The sequence below is a fragment of the Odocoileus virginianus genome, chromosome 1 (assembly GCF_023699985.2).
Source record: "Odocoileus virginianus isolate 20LAN1187 ecotype Illinois chromosome 1, Ovbor_1.2, whole genome shotgun sequence".
NCBI classification, from domain to species: Eukaryota; Metazoa; Chordata; class Mammalia; order Artiodactyla; family Cervidae; genus Odocoileus; species Odocoileus virginianus.
This window is the reverse complement of record NC_069674.1, coordinates 54,786,378-54,806,916: the sequence shown is the minus strand read 5'-3', so window position 1 is coordinate 54,806,916 and position 20,539 is coordinate 54,786,378. Positions and strand designations below refer to the sequence as shown.

Genomic DNA, 20,539 nt, shown 5'->3' with positions numbered 1-20,539 from the left:
TACCAGGTTAAGCTTCCTATAGTACTGTTTGGTTTCTGTCACATCCTCTAGGATAAAAGGCTCCAGCTGATCACCATTGTCTATAAGATAAAATACAGATTCTTTTCCTGGCATTCAAAGTCCTGATACTCCAGTTGGACTGGTTCATTTTATACTGCCCAAGCAAGCCGTCTACTTAAGTCTATCAGGTTTTTGGTCAAATGTTCTCACATTCTGGAATGTTCTATTCTTTGCTATTTATTTTTCCTACAAATATTCATGTTGCTCATCTAATTTAACCCAGATTACTGCATGGCATTCCCCTCATTTCCTTTAAGTCTCTCTCAAATATCACCACATGAGTAAGGCTTTTCTTTAACACTCTTTAATACTAATATTAATATTACAAAAAGTCACCCATGACCATCTCCCACACTTCCTATCCCTATCCTTTCTCTTTATTTTTCTCCACAGGACTTATCACCATGTTATTTATTCCTGTATTGTTTATCTGCCTGCAAAGGGACAGAGATTTTCATTAGTTCTGTCCATTGGTGGAGTGTCAGCAACTAGAAAAGAACCTGGCACATAATAGGAATATGATAAATATTTATGAATTAAATAAGTGAGTGAATAAGCTCTGAAAATACTTAAGAGCATTTAGAATGAGTCTGGCACTCTCCTGGGTTCTGAAGAGATGCAGTTCTTTTAGAAATACACAGTCATGGGGAGAAAAACGTGAAGTTAAAAAATGGAAGTATTTATCAAGTTCAAGTGGAGCATGTACATGTAAGAAAGAGAAAAGAATTACAGTATTATTATTGAGCTCCTACTATGTTTCAGGTACATTTACATTCTGGTCTCATTTAAGTTTCACAATGATGCAATCCAGTAGGTTTTTTTTTTTCTTTCATTTATTTCCACTAGCTGGAGGCTAACTACTCTACAATATTGTAGTGGGTTTTGTCATACATTGACATGAATCAGCCATGGATTTCCAGTAGGTTTTATTATTTCTAATTTTGTGGGTAAGAAAACTGAAGCTAAGTAATTTCTCCCAAAGTTTTTTGCTAATAGGTAGTTAAAATCAGAAGGAATTTTAAATCATGCAAAAATCTTCTCATGCAAAGGTCTTCTCATGCAAAAATCAGGATGCTTTGCACTATACTAGGTTGCCTTTCAAGTTATTAGGGAATTAATATATTTAACTTAACCTGTGGAAGGCACCATGAAGTAGATGCTATTTGCGTGATGAATGATAAGTTCATCAAAGAAGAGAAAAAATGGCAGGATAGTTACCCTCTGTGTAAACTTCCCAGCTTACCACAGTCCACAGGTTCTTTCCATTCTGACCTCTCATTCCCTTCTGTAATACTAATTCACTAAATAAACATTTGACTATCTGCTATGAGCCAAGTAATGTTTTCTGCTCTGGTGCTAAAGTAGCGAATAAAACAAAATTCCTGTTTCCATGGAGATTTCATTCTCTAAATATTTTGTGTAATATTGGGAGAAAGCAGGACATTTCAAATTTAGAGAATTCAGATTAGTGTTATGGCTTCATTATAGCTAGCAGAGGACCTTAGAGAAGTCATTTAAACTCTCTGAATCTCAATGTCTATATTTGGAATAGGAATAACTACCCACCTCACCAAAATATGATGTTGTAAGAATTGAATAGGATGAAAACACTTTGAACCATGAAGCACTGGATAATTCTGTCTTATTAAATGTAACATGCCATTGATTTTAAGAAACACCATTATTTTATACACTATTAAGAAATTTAAAAAATGACATGCCATTGACTGTAAGACCCATGTCAATCTCAGAGATGTCAAAATGTGGGAAAAAATTATGCATCTCAGAATTGTTGAAATGTGGTATAAGAAAGATAGTATTGTCGTTCTAGTATGTAGCTGCTGCTGCTGCTAAGTCACTTCTGTCATGTCCGACTCTGTGCGACCCCACAGACGGCAGCCCACCAGGCTCCCCCGTCCCTGGGATTCTCCAGGCAAGAACACTGGAGTGGGTTGCCATTTCCTTCTCCAATGAAGGAAAGTGAAAAGTGAAAGTGAAGTCTCTCAGTCGTATCCGACTCTTCGCGACCCCATGGACTGCAGCCTACCAGGCTCCTCTGTCCATGGGATTTTCCAGGCCAGAGTACTGGAGCGGGGTGCCATCGCCTTCTCCGAGTATGTCGCTACATATGCTCTATTATGTAGTATACATTTCAGAGAGGAATGGATTCAGCAACATACAATGGAGTAGATCAATAAGACAAGTGATAAGAGTATTTCTTAGAGATTCTTGAGTCTATTTTTGTACATAATTTCTTCTTGGATAAAATAATTGAAGCCTTTTTCTATGTTGTAGAATTTTGGAGCTCCAACCACCTATTTTCCTTTGAATAATGCCACCATTCTGGCCCCAGAGCACTGTGTATGCATGCTAAGTCACTTCAGTCACGTCTAACTCTTTGTGACCCTATGGATTGTAGCCCACCAGGCTCTTCCATCCATGGGGATTCTCTAGGCAAAACTACCGGAGTGGGTTGCCATGCCCTCCTCCAGGGGATCTTCCCAACCCAGGGATTGAACCTGTGTCTCCTGCATTGGGAGGCGGGTTCTTTACCACTCGCGCCACCTGGGAAGCCCCTAGAGCACTACTTGTAGACTAATTATACAAGAGAGGAATGAGTTTTTTACTTGTATAAGAAGTAAAGGTCTCTGTTTCAAGTCCTTATCCTAACTAATAGAACCACAGGCACACGGTACCTTCTTCATGAAAACTTGCCTGTATCAGGAAAAATGGTGCTTTACTAGAACATTTTTTTTCAACCATACAGGCATTGCTAACTGTGTAAATGAGATCTTGCTCTCTTTTCCTCCTTCGCTTTTATCTCTTCCTCTTCCTCTCCTGCACATCATCCACTTTTCCCTTTTGCTTTGGCTCTTAGGAAACTATAAGACAGACCTATACTTCCTTATAAGGTCCTGACTTAAGTTTCATCCTTTTGCCTGAACTTTACTTTTCTTTTCTCCTAAATCCTAACTTATTTTTTCCCAATATTTCATTATATAATTTGTCGACTAGAAAAAGATGACAGAATTTTATATTAACATCCATATACCATCCATCTAGATTCTATGATTAACCTTTTACTGTACTTGCTTTATCACATGCCTGTCCATGTATACATCCTTCTTTTCAATTACTTTTTGATGTGTTTCAAAGTAAATTGCAAACATCTATACACTTTACCCCTATATGTTTTAGTATGCATATCATTAACACAAATTCAATATTTGATTACAGTTCTTTTCTGTTTTTGAGTAATATAAAATTGACATACAACAAAATGCACGTACCTTAAATATACCATTCAAAGATTTTTGAGAAATGAATATATTTGTGGAACATAAATCCTGATCAAGATACAGAATATTTCCATCAGTCTAGCAAATTCTCTCATGTCTTTTCTTTCATCCTTACAACCTCAGAGGCACCTACTGTTCTGATTTTTTCTCCCACTGTAGATTAGTTTTACCTGTTTTAGAACTTTATATAAATGGAATCACACAGTAAGTATTCTTATATAAATCTTTTATCATTCAACATAATGTTTAAAGATTTATCCACACTGTTTCGTGCACCAGAATTTGTTTCTTTATACTGCTGATTAGTATTCCTTTGTATGAATATACCTCAGTTTGCTTAGCAATTACAACTGTTATGAATGTTTTTGTACAAGTTGCTTTGGAGAAATGCTCTCATAACTCTTGGCCACATTCCTGGAGTGGAATTGTTGGGTCATAGGGTAGATGCATGTCTAATTTCATAAGAAACTGTCAGTCCTTTTCCCAAAGTGATTATACCATCAACACTATATGAGAGTTCAGGTTGTTCTATGTTCTCCCAACATTTAGTGTTGCCAGTCTGTTTTGTCAAATTATTTTAGTTTTTCATGCACATAGTAATATCTCAGTGTGGCTTTAATTTATATTTCCCTGATAATTAATGATATTAAGTATCTTTTAAACTGCTTATAGGCCATTAATATATCTTCCATTGTGTAGTGTCTGTTTAAGTCAAACCAAATTGAGTTGTATGGTTTTTCAAATGTTTGAGATATAGGAGTTCTTTACATATTTTAGATACTAAAACTTTGTCAAAGGTATGTCTTGCCAATATTTTATATCAGTATATGATATATTTCTTTGTATTCCATTAACACTGTCTTTTTATGAGCAAAAGTTTAAAATTTTGGTATAATCTATCCATTTTTAAAGGTTTTGCTTATCTTATCTAAGAAAACTTTGCTATTTAAAGTTGTAAAGATAGTCTCCTCTATTTTTTTCCAGAAGCATTAGAGTTTTCACTTTTACATTTAGGTCAGCAATCCCTCTTAAATTAATTGTGTCATGTGAGGTGGGGGGAGGGTGTCAATGTTTATTGTTTTTCTATTTCAGTACCTAGATGGGGAGACAGTGGAAACAGTGTCAGACTTTATTTTTAGGGGCTCCAAAATCACTGCAGATGGTGGTTGCAGCCATGAAATTAAAAGACACTTACTCCTTGGAAAGAAAGTTAATACCAACCTAGATAGCATATTAAAAAGCAGAGACATTACTTTGCCAACAAAGGTCTGTCTAGTCAAGGCTATGGTTTTCCCAGTGGTCATATATGGATGTGAGAGTTAGACTGTGAAGAAAGCTGAGTGCAGAAGAATTGATGCTTTTGAACTGTGGTGTTGGAGAAGACTCTTGAGAGTCTGTTGGACTGCAAGGAGATCCAACCAGTCCATCAACCAGTCCATCTCCATAAAGGAGATCAGTCCTGGGTGTTCATTGGAAGGACTGATGCTGAAGCTGAAACTCCAATACTCTGGCCACCTCATGTGAAGAGTTGACTCATTGGAAAAGACCCTGATGCTGGGAGGGATTGGGGGCAGGAGGAGAAGGGGACGACAGAGGATAAGATGGTTGGATGGCATCACTGACTCAGTGGACATGAGTTTGAGTAAACTCCAGGAGCTGGTGATGGACAGGGAGGCCTGGCGTGCTGCAATTCATGGGGTCACAAAGAGTCGGACACGACTAAGCGACTGGACTGAACTGAACTGAACTGAACCTAGTCCCAGGCTTCCCAGGTGGTGCAAGTGGTAAAGAACCCACCTGTCAATGCAGAAGATTTAAGAGATGAGGGTTCGATCTCTGGGTCGGGAAGATCCCCTGGAGGAGGACATGGCAACTCACTCCAGTGTTCTTGCCTGGGAAATCCCATGACAGATGAGCCTGGTGGGCTACAGCCCATAGGGTTGCACAGAGTCAGACATGACTGAAGTGACTTAGCATGCACACAAGCACCTAGTCCCAATACCCAATTTATTATTATTTTTTAATCTTGTACTTTATACATTTTTGTAAGATTACTCAAATATTTTTGAAACAAGCAACAACTGGATTCTGCTTAAAGGCCGAAGGATGCCCTCATGAGTTCTTCTTATAGTGCTGTGATGGGTAATATTCTCCCAATGTAGACTATTAAAATAGAACTCCCCACTATCCCACAATAAAAGATGTTCTGTGTCCCTTTTAGCCTTGGCCTTAAGTTATTCACTTTCCTGCCTCTCCTGGAGTGGTAAAAGGCTGTTGTGCTCTCACTTATTCACGATAGTTAGCTTGTTCCTACTGTATCACATGGAGATGAGGCAGGAAGAAGCTAAGGAGGATTGTCTTTTGGATCTGAGTGGCCTAATGGGTTTTTACAGGCCTCCAGGGCTTGTCTTCAGTGCTCTGGAAGGGCATTTGCGCTACAGAACTTTCAAAGGTAGAGCTATTAGACTCTGATGAGATCTAGAGACAAAACAAAGCTGTGCTCTGGTTCTTTTGGTAAATTTGATTCTGGTTTCTCAGTTCTGAGTGCCAGTTGCTAAGAGGAGTGTTTTCTTTATCCTCTTTTAAACTCTTTTCTACCTTTCCCCTTTTTGATCAACAGAGAATCAAACCTTGTATGTACGTATGTATGTATGTAGTACATATATACATATGTGTGCGTGTATATATATTATGAAGGCAATTTTTCTGGCTGCAAAAATAATATAAACTTATTGTTGAAAACTTTTATAGTACAAACAATGTACAAAGAAGAAAGCACAGATGAGCTATAATCCTAACACCCAGAGATAAGCCATGGTGGCATTTTTGATCAACTTTGATTTTGAATCTTGGCTTTGCCTCTTACTAGCACCTCTTTGACTCTTAGCTCTCATCTGGAAAATGGGACATAACTTCCTTCATGGACAAGCTGTAAAAATGAAAGATGAGGTATGTAGAATCTTTGGCAAATAATAGATACTTAATAAATAAAAGTTCAGCAAATGATGTATTCATGGGTATAGGGGGAAAAAGTCTCAGTTCCTTTCCCCCCCATTTTAAGTTCTCTTATTAAATTCCTTTAAAGCAGGCGAAACGAGAAGGACAGCACACATGGTAGTGGTTGTTAGGAGCTAAGGGTGAGGGAGGAGTTGATTAAAAAGGAGCAAGAGAGAATTTCGAGATGGTGAAACTATCCTATATCTTGATTGTGGTAGTAACTACACATCTATATGTGATGTTTAAAACTCTCAGAACTATACTCTAAGAAGGTTTATTTTACTGTGTAAAAATTATACTTTAGTAAACCTGACTTTAAAAAAATAATCGTTTATAACAAAGTCCTACATTTCTTCATTGACTTAAATTGGTCTTTTCAGGTCCTCTCAGGCTTTCCCCTCCAGCTTCTCTCTTTTCTAGACACTTGAGGCTTTTTACCTTCCTGATGGTGTTCTGAATGTTTGTTTAGCTCTCCTGTTAATTGTCATACTGGGTTCTTTGTTCCCTGTCTCCTTGCTTTGCTGCATATTTTATTTCCCTCTCTTGAATAGACACTCTGTTGAGCCAGCCTCAGCTGTGCTTAACAAACAAAATGTTTGGCTGTTTTGTGTGTGTGTGATGGAAGAGGTCTGAGCAGTGCAACTAATTAATAATAGTGAGTGAGATAAGACAAAAGCAAATCCAGAGTCCTTGTGTTAAAGGTTAAACAGACATCCTTTAAAATCTTCTGGATTGTTCCTTCTACTATGAACAAAGAGCATGGGACAATTTTTATAATGAAAAATTAGTAGAACACAGACAGTGGAATTTGTTATAGTGGCTTGCTGTAGCTCCTTTACAACAGATGCAGCTATTTGAGGTATATTTTGGTCATACATCCTGAACTTTTCAGGACAGTCTGGATAGCAAATATTCCATGCCAAATTCTCTCTAAGACACTCATACTGTGTAGGTCAGACAAATGTATCTTGATTTTGATTCATACAATATAGCTGCCAGACTCATAAGTTAAATTTATTAATTTTTTCTTCATCTTTCCATTCTGCAAGTTTTTATTGGGCACCCACTACTGAGTGAGTGCTAGACTCTCAGTAGACTCTGGAGAAATAAGATAAATAAAATTATTCTTGAGAAGCTAATGTTCAGTCTGGGGGATGGACAGGCTAACAAATGGGTTCAGTTTCTTTAGAAAATAACTGCATACAGGAAAAGACCAGAGATAAGGCAATTCATGTACAATATAATTTACTCAGAAACTTTTAAATTTTATTGTGTATATATATATTTTTAAATTGCATAAATAATATAGGCTTGTTTTCCAACATCAGTACTAGGAAGATTTCATTAGATAGCTCTCATTTAAAATGTAGTATTTAAGTAAATGTATAATATTACATATATATGTATTTATATATATTTAAAAATTTATTTTCCCTGCATTGGGTTTTTGCTTCATTGATGTGTGCAGCTTTCTCTAGTTGCAGAAGTTGTGGCTAGTCTTTGTTGCCTTTCACAGGCTTTTTTTTTTCACTGTGGTGGCTTCCCTTGTTGCAGAGTACAGGCTCAGTAGTTTGTGGCTTGCAGGCTTATCTATCCCACAGCATACGGAATCTTCTCGAATCAGAGGTTAAACCGGTATCCTTTGCACTGGCAGGCAGATTCTGAACCACTGGACCACCAGGAAAGTCCCTATATATATATATATATATATATATATATATATGGCTTAGAGGGTAAAGCGTCCGCCTGCAATGCAGGAGACCCAGGTTCAATGCCTGAGCCGGGAATATCCCCTGGAGAAGGAAATGGCAACCCACTCCAGTATTCTTGCCTGGAGAATCCCACGGATGGAGGAGCCTGGGAGGCTGCAGTCTAAGGGGTTGCAAAGAGTCAGACATGACTGAGCGACTTCACTTTCACTTTCCATATATATCTCTCTTTTTTTTTAAAGACATAGAGGAATCTTTTTAAAAAAAAATTGGGGGGGCTTTGTTGGATCTCTGTTGCTGTGGGATGGCTTTTCTAGTTGCAGTGAGCAGGAGCTACTCTCTTGTTGAGAATGCAGGCTTCTCACTGCGGTGGCTTCTCTTGTTGCAGAGTACGGGCTCCGGGCGCACAGGCTTCAGTAACCGCGGCTCGTGGGCTCTGAGCACAGGCTCAGTAGTTGTGGTACATGGGCTTAGTTGTGCCACAGCATGTGGGATCTTCCCAGATCAGGGATTGAACCCACGTCCCCAGCACTGGCAGGCAGATTCTAAACCACTGGACTATCAGTGAAACCCTATATATTTTTCAATAGGCAAGAACATGCTGTAATCCCAGGGCTTTTACTAGTACAGTTTTTGATTAGAAATCTTACTCTTACTATCTTAACCATCCTGCAGTTACTTCCAGTAACAGCTGACAGATCTTGAGTTCTGCCAATGCCCGGTAACTTGCACACAGTTGTTCTGTGACTCATTCAGTTCAGTGGAGCAGACACTGTTCTTCCACTTTGTAGACGAGGTGGAGAGTGGGTTTTAGAGAGGGAAAATGCCTTGTCTGGCCCCACCAGCGGACTGGAGGTAGAGGAGGGATCTAAAGTGCGTCTGCCTGACTGAAGGCAGTGTGCTCTTCTCCAGGCTATGCGGCCAGCCCTTCAGTGTCAGGGAGCTTTGAACTGCATATTGGGCATGCGTTTATTTGAATCTCTGCAGCTACCGGAAAGGAAAGTGAGAAAGGGGGAAGTAATTAAGATGCAGCTACTGGCAAAGCATCCCTTGTAATCCAATATTCTCTCTACAGCCACAGAGACCCTTTTAAGTGCCAATTCGGCCATGCTTCTTCACTCCTCAGGATCTTCGGATTTATTTATTAACTTATTATTTATTTTTAAGGTTTAAGAACTTTTTTATTAAGGTAACACTGGGGTTTCCCTGGTGGCTCAGTCAGTAAAGAATCCGCCTGCAGCACAGGAGACCCAGCATCCATCCCTGGGTTGGGAAGATCCTCTGAAGAAGGAAATGGCAACCCACTCTGGTATTTTTGCCTAGAGGATCCCGTGGACAGAGGAGCCTGGCGGGTTACAGACCCTGGGGTCACAAAGAGTCAGACACGACTGGATGACTGAACAACAGCAACATTGGTTTATAATATTATATAAGCTTCATGGGTACAACACTATTTTTCTATTTCTGTATACACTACAGCATGCCACAACCAAAGATTTAGTTTCTGTCACCAGACGTGGATTGCCTTTACCCATTTTACCCCTGCCCACCCCCCCCAATTCCCTTCTTCCCTTCTGCTCTATTCTCTGTATCTATGTGTTTGTATTTGTTTGGTTTTATTTGTTCCTTTACTCATTTATTTTGTTGTTGGCTCCCATCTGTGTTAGGCACATGAATCTGTTCTATCTTTCCAGCCACATGTAGGCATACCTGCCCTCCCTCGGAGCTGTCCCAGCCACACTGGTCTCGGTTCGTCTTTCTCTTCCCCGTGTGCTCTGTCCTAAGTCCTGTCCCCAGGCCTTTCCTCCTACAGTTCCTTTTGCTTAGAAGAATATCCTCAAGCCCTTCCGCCTTCTCATCCAGCAGCTAACTCTGCCTCTGGTTCTCAGTGCACTGTGGCCCCTTCAAAAAGCCTGTCCTATTGTACCAACCCTCTGCGCACATGCCCACATATTCATCTGCATCATGCTTTCATGGAGGCCACCATCAGATGGTCATTTACAGATAGGTGCAACCTGATTCTGTGAAAGTGCCTCCCCCTGGAGAGAGAGGTGGAGGGAGGCAGGGAAGCCTGCAATTCTTCCTTACCATTATCCTGGCCCTTAGGACTGAATGAACAGAGTAGGTACGCAAAAATAACTGTTGAAAGAAGGAATCCTTCAGTCTTTCCTGTCACCTCCACTAAACTAGGCTTTCTCATCCTACGCTCTTAGTAGGACCCTGAACTTTTCCTTCGTAGTCCTGTAATTAGAGACTTGGCTGATTAGCTGATTACTTATCTTTTCTCCTTACAGCCCCATAAAGGCAGAGTTCATGTTTCCTTTCCTCACCATTGTGAGCTTAGCACAGAGGATGCCCTCAATACACATTTGTAGAATGGGCAAGCAAGGGGCCTGTTGACCAAAAGGGAGTGATTCAAAGGTCTGAGTGTAAAGGCTACATGAAGTGGGTCATTATCTACTAATTCAAATTTTTATTAATTTAATAAACAATCTAGTAGTGCTATTAGCAACTCCCAAGCTGAATAAAACATTACTGCTACAAATGAAACCCAAGGAAACCCTTCATACTGGTCCAAAGCCCCTTCTTATAATCAGCTCTCTGGTCAGTGAAGGTAAATTACTTCTTCTCTAGACAGAGGCAGATTTTCCATGAGAAGCTTAATCTCCAGGAGTCTCGCTTGCGGCACACCTTCCAGGACCCTGGGAGAGCCTAGCAATGTGTGCACAGGGTCATATGTTTTCATAAAATTAGCAAAAGTAAGATATTTTAAGACAATTAAAAACGCTGTCTTGCTACATGCTGACTTCCCTTCTGCCAGCTAGTTAGGGGGATTAGAGTGGCCACGGGTATCCTGGGTCTCTGGCTAAGGGGAAGCTGAGTTGAGGACATACTGAGTTTGGATTTAGTGGGATATGTGATTTTTCAGACAATTCTGTGTATAGTTAAGTCATGGCTATTAGTCTCACCATCGAAATGGCTTCTAGGAAAATCCCTACTACCTGCAGTAACATTTGGTATTGTGACACGAAGTTAGTGGCTGGTATCATTGAGGATCCTTCTGAGAATCTCTTGCTTTGGCACTGAAGGCTATGAGGTTATTTGTGGTGGCTTCTTTAGAACTCCCATAATTCGTGATTTCCTGAAAATGGCCTTTCGAGCTTTGCTCTCCTGGTCTAACCGGTGGTGATCAGCCTCTAACTCCCTGCATTATTGACCATTTAGGAAGTACCTAAAACACACAGAAGCTTCATTTTTCCTAGCTGAACTCTGACCAGGCAACAAAAGCTCCTCCTGTGACACTGGTATGACCTTCATGGCAGAGCTGTCTCTTTGGGCACCTTGAGTGCCTGTCACCCTTAATCTGCTCCGTTACCCTTCTCATGTACCCCATGGAACCACAGGCCAAGAGCCACACTGCTCTCTCCCCAAGACAGAACAACCTCCCTCCCAAACTGTGCCCTAGAAGAACAGACCATTCATAAGAGCAAGAAAAAGGCCGACAACAGGGTGAGGAGGAAGCAGAGAGAGAAGACAAGGGGAAAAAGATTGAAAGCAAGATGACTAAGGAAAGGCCATAGACGGGTTGACTGAGAATGATGCAGAAAGGAGAACAAAGCTGAGCTCTTCCCTTGCCAGATGTGCGTGTGTGGAATCATATTCTAATCCAGAGTTGGTTGGGGTTGGGCGCCAAGGTGAGGATGGACTATGCTCATCTCTCTCTAGGATCACTGGAGGAGTTTCCTAACCGGTTTCCCAGCTTCCAGCCCTGCCCTCCTAAGTCCTTCTCAACCCAAAGCCCGATGATCCTATTCAAATACGAGTCAGCACACACCACTCCTCTGCTCTCATGCTGTCTGACCTCACTTCCCTCCCCTGCCCCCGCCCTCAGTCGGTTCCAGCCAGACTCACTGTTCCTCAAACGTTCTAGGCCTGCTCCTGCCTCAGGGCCTCCGGCTCAGGCTGTTCCCTTTGCCTGGAAGACTGCCCCTTGAAAGTCCACCTGCTGCTCTCCATCCCTCGAATCCCCTCCTCACTCAGGCTCTTCTAGTCACTCCATCTAAAATAGCAACACCCTCAATGTTTCTGAGCCCCTTTCCTTTCAACATAGTATATAATTTATTTATTTTTTATTTGTGTTGTCTATCTTCTTCCACTAGAATGTAAGCTCTAGGGTGGGGATTTTTGTTTGTTCATTGGTGAATCTCCCTCTTCAAACACAGTGCCTGGCACAGAGTCGGAGTATATTAAATACTTGTTGAAAGAATGACCTTATGATGCAGGTGCTATTATTAAGCACATTTTACAGAAGATAAAACTTGGGCTTACCAGTGTAAAGTAACCTGCCCAAGATCACACGGGGAAGTGAAAGAGCAAGTGTTGGACACAATCATGTCTGTTTCAAAAGCCTGTGCTCATAAATGCTGCACTGTAACACAGTCTTCCTTTGGCTAGGAACGGCTAAGAGATGCTAATAGCATCTCCCATTAGCCTTTCTTTCTGGTTAACCAGACCACTGGGCCTTCCTGAGTTTGCAAGGTGAATATTTAATGACCGAAGGGGATGAGGAACGAAATCTTTATGCATGTGCTGTTTAAGGAAGTGAAAGAACAGCTTCAGGTCCACTTAGTTGAGAGCAGGGATGTGAACTTGATGAGGTCGACCTCACCTGGGGTGTCTTAGAGTGGAAGAAGTCTCTCCTCAGGGTAGGATCACCCACAGGCAGGCCATACACGTGTCTGGGTAATAGCACAGGGGTTCAGATGGTAAAGCGTCTGCCAGCAATGCAGGAGACCTGGGTTCAATCCCTGGGTCAGGAAGATTCCCTGGAGAAGGAAATGGCAACCCACTCCAGTATTCTGCCTGGAAGATCCCATGGACGGAGGAGCCTGGGGGGCTATAGTCCATGGGGTCGCAAAGAGTTAGACATGACTGAGCGACTTCACTTTCACTTTCAAAGCAGACGCACTAAAATAATGGGGGGAAAAAACTTTTATGGTAGTAAGTGGCTATTTGATATTTTCAAAAACATAAAATGTGTTGTTGTAGGAAAAGTCAGAACTTTGCTGGACTGCCTTGGAGGCATTTGACTGAAGGCATTGCTTGGATATTTGACTACATGTGGTGAGTGTCAACTTCTCAATGCACAGCGTCTCTGAAGGTCAGTCTGGTCCTGCTGACCCTGGTCGATGGGGCCAGTGGACTCACTTTATCTATCATTTACTTTCAAAAATGGTGTATATATATGTGTGTGGTTTCATTTCTTATTATGTAATGAGAGGTAGATGGAGCAAGAACTGTTGCTTTGTAAATCCTTGAAGAATTAACAGTGGTGTTTCAGAGAAGGTTGATTTAATGCTGTTAGCATAAAATTGGAGTTGGAGGTCTGAAGAGCTCCTATTCTTGCTTCTATACCTTCTCTGATGTCACCTTTGTGAAGCCTTCTCTGCCTACCTCCGTGGGCTCCCCTCCCTCAGCAATTATTCACTTCCTCTTCTGTGCTACAGATATTATTAATTTATCAGATCATATCATAATCATTTTTATCCACTGCTGATCCCCTGTGAGACTCAGAAATCCTAGAAGTATATGCTTTATCCATTATTGCACCTAGATTCATCTATCTAGCACGGGGCCTAGGACAGACTGAAGGTTCTGACAAAGGCAATTAAAACCAGATTTGGGAGGCTGGAGGAGTTTCTAAGGAAAATATCTTTTTTTTTTTTTTTTTTTTTGGTGAATTCCTTAATAAGACATGCCAGGTACCTAGCATTGTTTACAAAATAGGTCGTCCTGGAGTAATTGCTTCTACAGCCCCTTGTTTTTCGCCAGCCCTTCTCTGCTGGACTGCTCAGTGACTCCCAGCCAGAAGAGGAGGCATGCTTGCTAAACTGGCCCTCAGCACCTCCCCCATATCATGCCCTTCAAGCCCCCAAATGACAAAAAATAGGCTTGTGGTCTTTTGGCCTGCCTGGGCCCATCACTCCACTTCTCTGCTTTTTCAGTTCCTTATTCTGCAGCAATTATGAGTTGAGATGGGAGACCTAAGCTCCCTCCAGGCTGTGAAATCTCTGAATCTGGAGGCTACTCATGGACAATAAGGAGTCTATAACCCACCCTGCCTTCTTTCTACTCTCTGCAGAGCAGGTCAGACCTGGTTACTTTGGAACAAGACCTGCACCCACCCACACACCAGTCCTTGGAGCTGCTGTTTGTGACAGACCTTTCCCTTAGCTGAGAGTGTATTTCTCCGGTAACAGCACATCTGTCTTTTGCCACCTACCTCTGTGCTCTACCGCTGTATCCTCGATCTTGTGGATCAAGCCTGCTCTCAATGTTCATTTCATCCAGGTTTTGTCCCTATAAAAGTGATATGATAAATTTAGAACACTGCACATACCATGATGCTATTTATGTATTTTATTTTAAGCTATGCATGCTGGTCTTTTGTCTGTTTGCTCTCAGATCTATTCTCTACCATCCTCAATCTTGAGTTTTGCATCCCTTGGAGTTACTTGTCTCAGGCTTGCTTATGGACCTGGCCAAAGAGAGCCAGTGATGGAACCCCAGAAAATAAGAGGGGAAAAGCCTGGTTATCTCTTGCCCTTTCCTCTGCTTCAGATCTGTGTGTCTGGCAACATCATGTCCATGTCTCCAGAGCCTGCTGTACAACCCTCTCTCCATAGTTCCTGATTTATCCTGGAAGTGCTGTCATGGTTCACAGTTCTCCCAAGCAGTCTCGGAACCAGGGTTCCCGTAACTGCCTTCTCTCTTCATCCCTCGAGCCCCAGAGTTGATAGTGGCTTCCCGCTGTTCTCTGGCCTCTCAACTCTTCCATCACCTATTTAAAGTCCCTCTGCAATACCTAGGATGGCTTCTGGAGAGTATTTTCGACTTTGACTAAAATACTCTCAATGTATGAATATGTTGTATATATACATGAATATATGAATATCTATATGTATATATGTGTATGAAACCACACACATGTATGAAGACACATGTATGTATGAAAAAAATACAAAGAGATCTGAAAGTCTGCACATGAAACTGTGAACAGTGCTTTTATGACTGGGAAAAGGAATAAGGCTGGGTTGGTATGGAATTGTGAAGCTGAATGGTAGTTAAAAAAAAAATTTATTTATTTATTTATTTACTGTGGCATAACTTACATATATAGAGGGCTTCCCCAGTGGCCCAGATGATAAAGAATCTGCCTTCAATGTGGGAAGCCTGGGTTCTATCCCTGGGTCAGGAAGATCCTCTGGAGGACGAAATGGCAACTGACTCCAGTATTCTTGCCTATAAAACTCCTTTGGACAGAGGAGCCTGGTGGGCTACAGTCCATGGGGTCACAAAGAGTCAGACACGACTGAGTGACTAATACATAACTTTCATAAGTGTGTATATGTGCTAATTAGATATTTTTTACAATGACCATGTTTTCACCTATTGCATATCTAATATGAAAAACAAATAATTAAAAATATAAATAAGAGGAGTGGGGCAAATGAAGCAAAACACCAAGAGCTTTAGCTGAATCCTTAAGCCATGTAGGGGAAGTCTTGCAGATGACACTTGCAGATCAGATTCATTCATGCAACAAGAATTTTTTATTTACTGTGTGCCAGCATTGAGGGTCCATGAGTGAACAATATAGCCATGATCTTTGTTCATATTATCTGCAGTAATTACATACAGAATTTTGTCAGTACTAATTAGTTACAAAAAAGTAAAGAGGGCAATGAAAGTTCTAACCTAGTCAGGGAGGGCTTCTCTGAAGAAGTGACTTACCAGCTGAGAGCTGAAGGATAAGCAGTTAAAGCTCAGTTGCTAGAGGTAAAGAGACAATATGAGATGGTCAAGCTGGGCTACCACTGAGTGCTGGCTTGGTTCCTGTTCTCAGGGAAGCTGCTTTAACAACAGAGTTTGCTAGAAGGTGTTTTGCATTGGAACTCAAAGTGGGATGCCAGTCAATAGGAAGTGTGTGGAGGTTCTACAGGGCTGGTCTACTGCTGCAGCCACACCTCCTACTGGATTCACTGTCTGCACACCAGGTGGTTCTCACCTGGAGGAGAGGAAACCAATGCCACATGTCCTCTGGTGGTTACAAGGTGGGTTTGGAAGTGGCTCAAAAGCTAAGGGTGCCCTGAGGTCAGCAGTGGTAACAAAGGTACCCATGTCCATCAACCCCTCACCCTTTGATGGAAACAACTGATATTTTCTCAGTCTTAAATACAGTGGCATGTAAATGTCCAAGACAAGTGCTCAGTCCATCTTCTATTCAAATTTCTACTTCCGAACTCTTCTTGAAATAGAATGCTGGAACTTATGGTAAAAAGCTGTTCATGAAGCAAGTCTCATTCTTGCTAAGCTCTGTGTTTTTCTCTTTTTGTTTAACCTAATTCAGATTTTTCACTTGCATCTCAATTTTTCCAATTCATAAACATTTTGTAAATGGCTATAATTTCCTTGTTTTACTGTACTGATAAGTCACTGATCTCGTTTTAGCATAAGCCACTAATTATTCCATGAAATTAAGTTACTTATAAAGTAGTCTATTAATTGCAATTACAGTTTCATTACAGCCTGTTCAGGTCTCCCAGACTATGTAAAATCAGGTTATGTTTCCTTTTGATGTTCAAATTACAAAGGTAACAACAGGATCTCAGCTTGACTTCAGTGTCCTGCAGCTCTTTCTGGGCGTCCCCAACAGGATGTGTCATTCGTGCTTACAAACCAGCTGCTGAAACCACACAGGTCCACCTGGTCCTTTCTCTTCTGCTCTGGCTCCTCCAGGTCTGCTTCCTGCAGGGCCACTTGGAAAGCATCAGTACTGTCACTGCCCATCATGAAATCAGCGCTGATGGTGCCAAGTCCACAGTCTCTCCCAGTGCTGCCAAGTCAGCCAGCCTTTGAGTTGTCAGAGCAGAATGACATTTCCTGAGCAAGCAGGGAAAATGGCCTCTTCCCTCCAGTTCCGTGCTCTGCTTTGTGACCTGGGATCTGAAAGAGTGGTGCTCTGGACTGAGAATCATAAACATTTCTTGTGAATAGTTTTCCCAGTTTCTGACTTTCATCTTTCTAAACCCTGGGGCTTAAAACCAAGTTCAAAGATCTAGGTGGGGGAAACAATCTCTACCACCCCTCAAACCTTCATGGTTCTTGCCTGTCCCAGCAACACCACTGGGGTCTGCTCTCAAGTCACACACAAAAAGCTTCCGCCCATATTAATAGAGGCAAACAGATGCTATAGAGTCTGCGGGGGTGGTAATTGTGCTGATGGGTATCAATACCAACAATCTAAAATTAGGCTCAGCTGGCCAAAATATATTTTATGTAGGGTTTAGTAGTTTTAATTCACTCTCATAACTGAAATAACTAGTTTCAAGCAGATCTTGAAGATAAATGCCCCACATCACAATGTCTTCTCCAAAAAAGACTGAGCATACATGCACATTTATGTCAAAAAAATCCACAAGAGTTACACAGGTGCAGGCCTGTTTGTCATGGAGACCAAGCAAGAGCTCCTCCCCAAGGCTCACGTGAGGCTGGGGTAAGCGGCTGCGGTTCAAGAGCGAGCTTTGTGGTCGAGAAGGCTCTTGCCTCTGTGAGGCCCTGCTTTACCCTAGTAGGAGGCTTCTACTATTTCCTGGTGAAACTAGTAATACTGAGAATGGTCTTGGTGGGATATTGAGCTCTCAAGACATTTATAATTCTTTCATTTAACCCTCATTACATCTCCTCCTGCTAGAGGATTTGGAGAATTTTTTGAAAAGTATAAAACATTCTTTTTAAAAGTTTAAAATTTAAAAGAAGTTTGTTTTTGAGGTCCTTGTGCTAAGTGAAATAGGTCAGAGAAAGAAAAAGACCATATGATCTTGCTCATAGGTAGGATTAAAAAAAGTAACAAGCTCATAGAAGCAGAGCAGACTGGTGGTTGTCAGGACTGGGGGTGAGGGTAGCGGAGCAACGGAAGCAGGTGCTGAAAGGGTGCAAACGTCCAAATGCAAGACGAACATGTTCTGGGGCTGGAACATACGGCATGGTGACTAGGGTCAATGACACTTTACTTTAAAAGCTCTTACCAAGTGCACACGTGCATATTTGTTACCATGTGAGGTGACAGAAGTGTTAACTAACCTGGTGGTAATCATACTGCAATATAAGCATATACAATCATTATACAGTGTATTTTAAACTTATACAATGTTACATGTCAATTATACCTCAGTAATGTGGGGGAAATGGATTTTTTAGTGAGCCAGACACTGTTTAATTACATTTATGGATTCTCTCACTTAATCCTCATATAAGGTAAAAGCTACTATTAGCTTTATTTTACAAATAAGGAAAGTGGAATTGAGGACACAGCAGAGCTCACACAGCAGTTAGGATCCAGACCTGGATAGCCAGATTCTATAATAGAATCTTAGCTCTTATCCAATGCATTGTGTCTTTCCCTCTCAACTTCCATTAAAAACCCTAGGACTGTTGCCAATAAGGTAATCAGATTCCCCTCAATACATATTTGAATTGAACAAGCAAAGTCTGTAAGTTAGTGTAAGGTAGTTTCTTCACTGATTGGTAAGAATTGCCAGAGTAGTCTCAACAAATTACAGTGTTCCAGTTTTCTGCATAGAAATTTGGATTAAAAAGCTTTAAGTTCTTAAAAAGTAATGGAATCTTTAAAACACTACAACTGATTATAATCAGTTTATATAAACATAAACAAACAGGAAGACTTCACTAGATGCTTCACTAAGATGTACAAGCATTTTAAAGAACTAGATTGTAGTAACTATATGTTATTTCTATAAATATGATAATAAAGAAGTCTATTTATAATAAAATAATAATCAGTTTAGTTCACTTAGTCGTGTCTGACTCTTTGTGACCCCATGGACTGTAGCATGCCAGACTTCCCTGTCCATCACGAACTCCCGGAGCTTACTCAAACTCATATCCATTGAGTCAGTGATGCCATCCAACCATCTAATCCTCTGTCATTCCCCTCTCCTCCCACCTTTAATCTTTCCTAGCATCAGGGTCTTTTCTAATGAGTCAGTTCTTTGCATCAGGTTGCCAAAGTATTGGAATTTCAGTTTCAGCATCAGTCCTTCCAATGAACACCCAGGACTGATCTCCTTGAGGGTGGACTGGTTGGATCTCCTTGCAGTCCAAAGGACTCTCAAGAGTCTTCTCCAACACTACACTTCAAAAGCATCAATTCTTTGGCACTCAACTTTCTTTATGGTTCAACTCTCACATCCATACATGACTACTAGAAAAACCATAGCTTTGACTATAATGACTGTTGTTGACAAAGTAATGTCTCTGCTTTTTAATATGCTGCCTATCTTGGTCCTAGCTTTTCTTCCAAGCAGCAAGCGTCTTTTAATTTCATAGCTGCAGTCACCAACTGCAGTGATTTTGATGGCCAAGAAAATAAAGACCGTCACTGTTTCCATTGTTTCCCCATCTATCTGCCATGAAGTGATGGGACTGGATGTCATGATCTTAGTTTTTTGAATGCTGAGTTTTAAGCCAGCTTTTTCACTCTTTTCTTTCATAGTCAGGGATTATTTCCCTTCCAGGAAGCTTTTTTAGAAGGCATAGCAAAGCTGTGGTCACTATAGGACAGGTTTAAAGTTCTACTAGGGGTTGGTGTTGTTAGACGGCACATTAAGATTCATGCTAGGTGATGAGAGACAGCACAGCACAGTGGCTAAGGGCATGATGCTGAAGTTCAGATCCCAGTGTTGCCCTTTGCTACCTCTGTGACCTTGGGCAGGTTACTCAACCTGTCTGGACCTCAGTTTCCTAATCTGAAAAATATGGAGAACATTATCTACTGCTATGGATAGCATGCTTGGGTTCCCCACAAATTCATACACTGAAGTCCTAAACTCCAGAGTAGTATTTAGACATGGGACCTCTAAGAACATAATTAAGGTTAAATGAAATCCCAAGGGTGGGGCCCTGATGAGGTACGATTAGTGTCTTTTAATAAAAGACACTAGGAAGATTGCTCACCTTTCCTCTCTACACAAGCACGAAGGAAAGGCCACGGGAGCACCCAGCTGGAAGGGCTGCCACCTTCCAGTGACTGCCGCGTGAAGGGACAGCTCACGACACCGACACTGCCGTTGGCACCTTGGCCTTTGGACTTCGCGTCTTTAAAACTGCGAAAATATAAATGTCTGTTTGAGCCAGTCTATGGTATTTTGTTATGGCAGCCCCAGCAGACTCAGTCACCTACTTTGTAAGGTTGTCAAAGAATTAAATGAGTTGATAGATCTGAAGAACTTCATATAATGCCTGGCACGTGGGAAGTTCTATATGAGTGTTAACTGGCATTGCTGGCCTCAGATCTGTGTGTGGGCTTGGGTTTTTGAGAACTGGTGATATTATGCACAAATGTGGCAATACATAATTGCACAAGGGCACACTGAATTCTGAAAAACAAATTTG

The 20,539-nt window shown here is 41.2% G+C and overlaps 1 long non-coding RNA gene across 2 annotated transcripts in view; it reads right to left on the bottom strand.

The window, feature by feature from the left end:
* Positions 1–20,539, bottom strand: part of LOC110144898 (uncharacterized) — a 66,963-nt gene that overhangs the window by 14,763 nt on the left and 31,661 nt on the right. For both annotated transcript variants that reach the window (XR_011487956.1, XR_011487957.1), the window contains one exon: positions 14,349–14,425. This is a non-coding gene — a long non-coding RNA (uncharacterized lncRNA). The remainder of the gene's footprint in view (positions 1–14,348; positions 14,426–20,539) is intronic.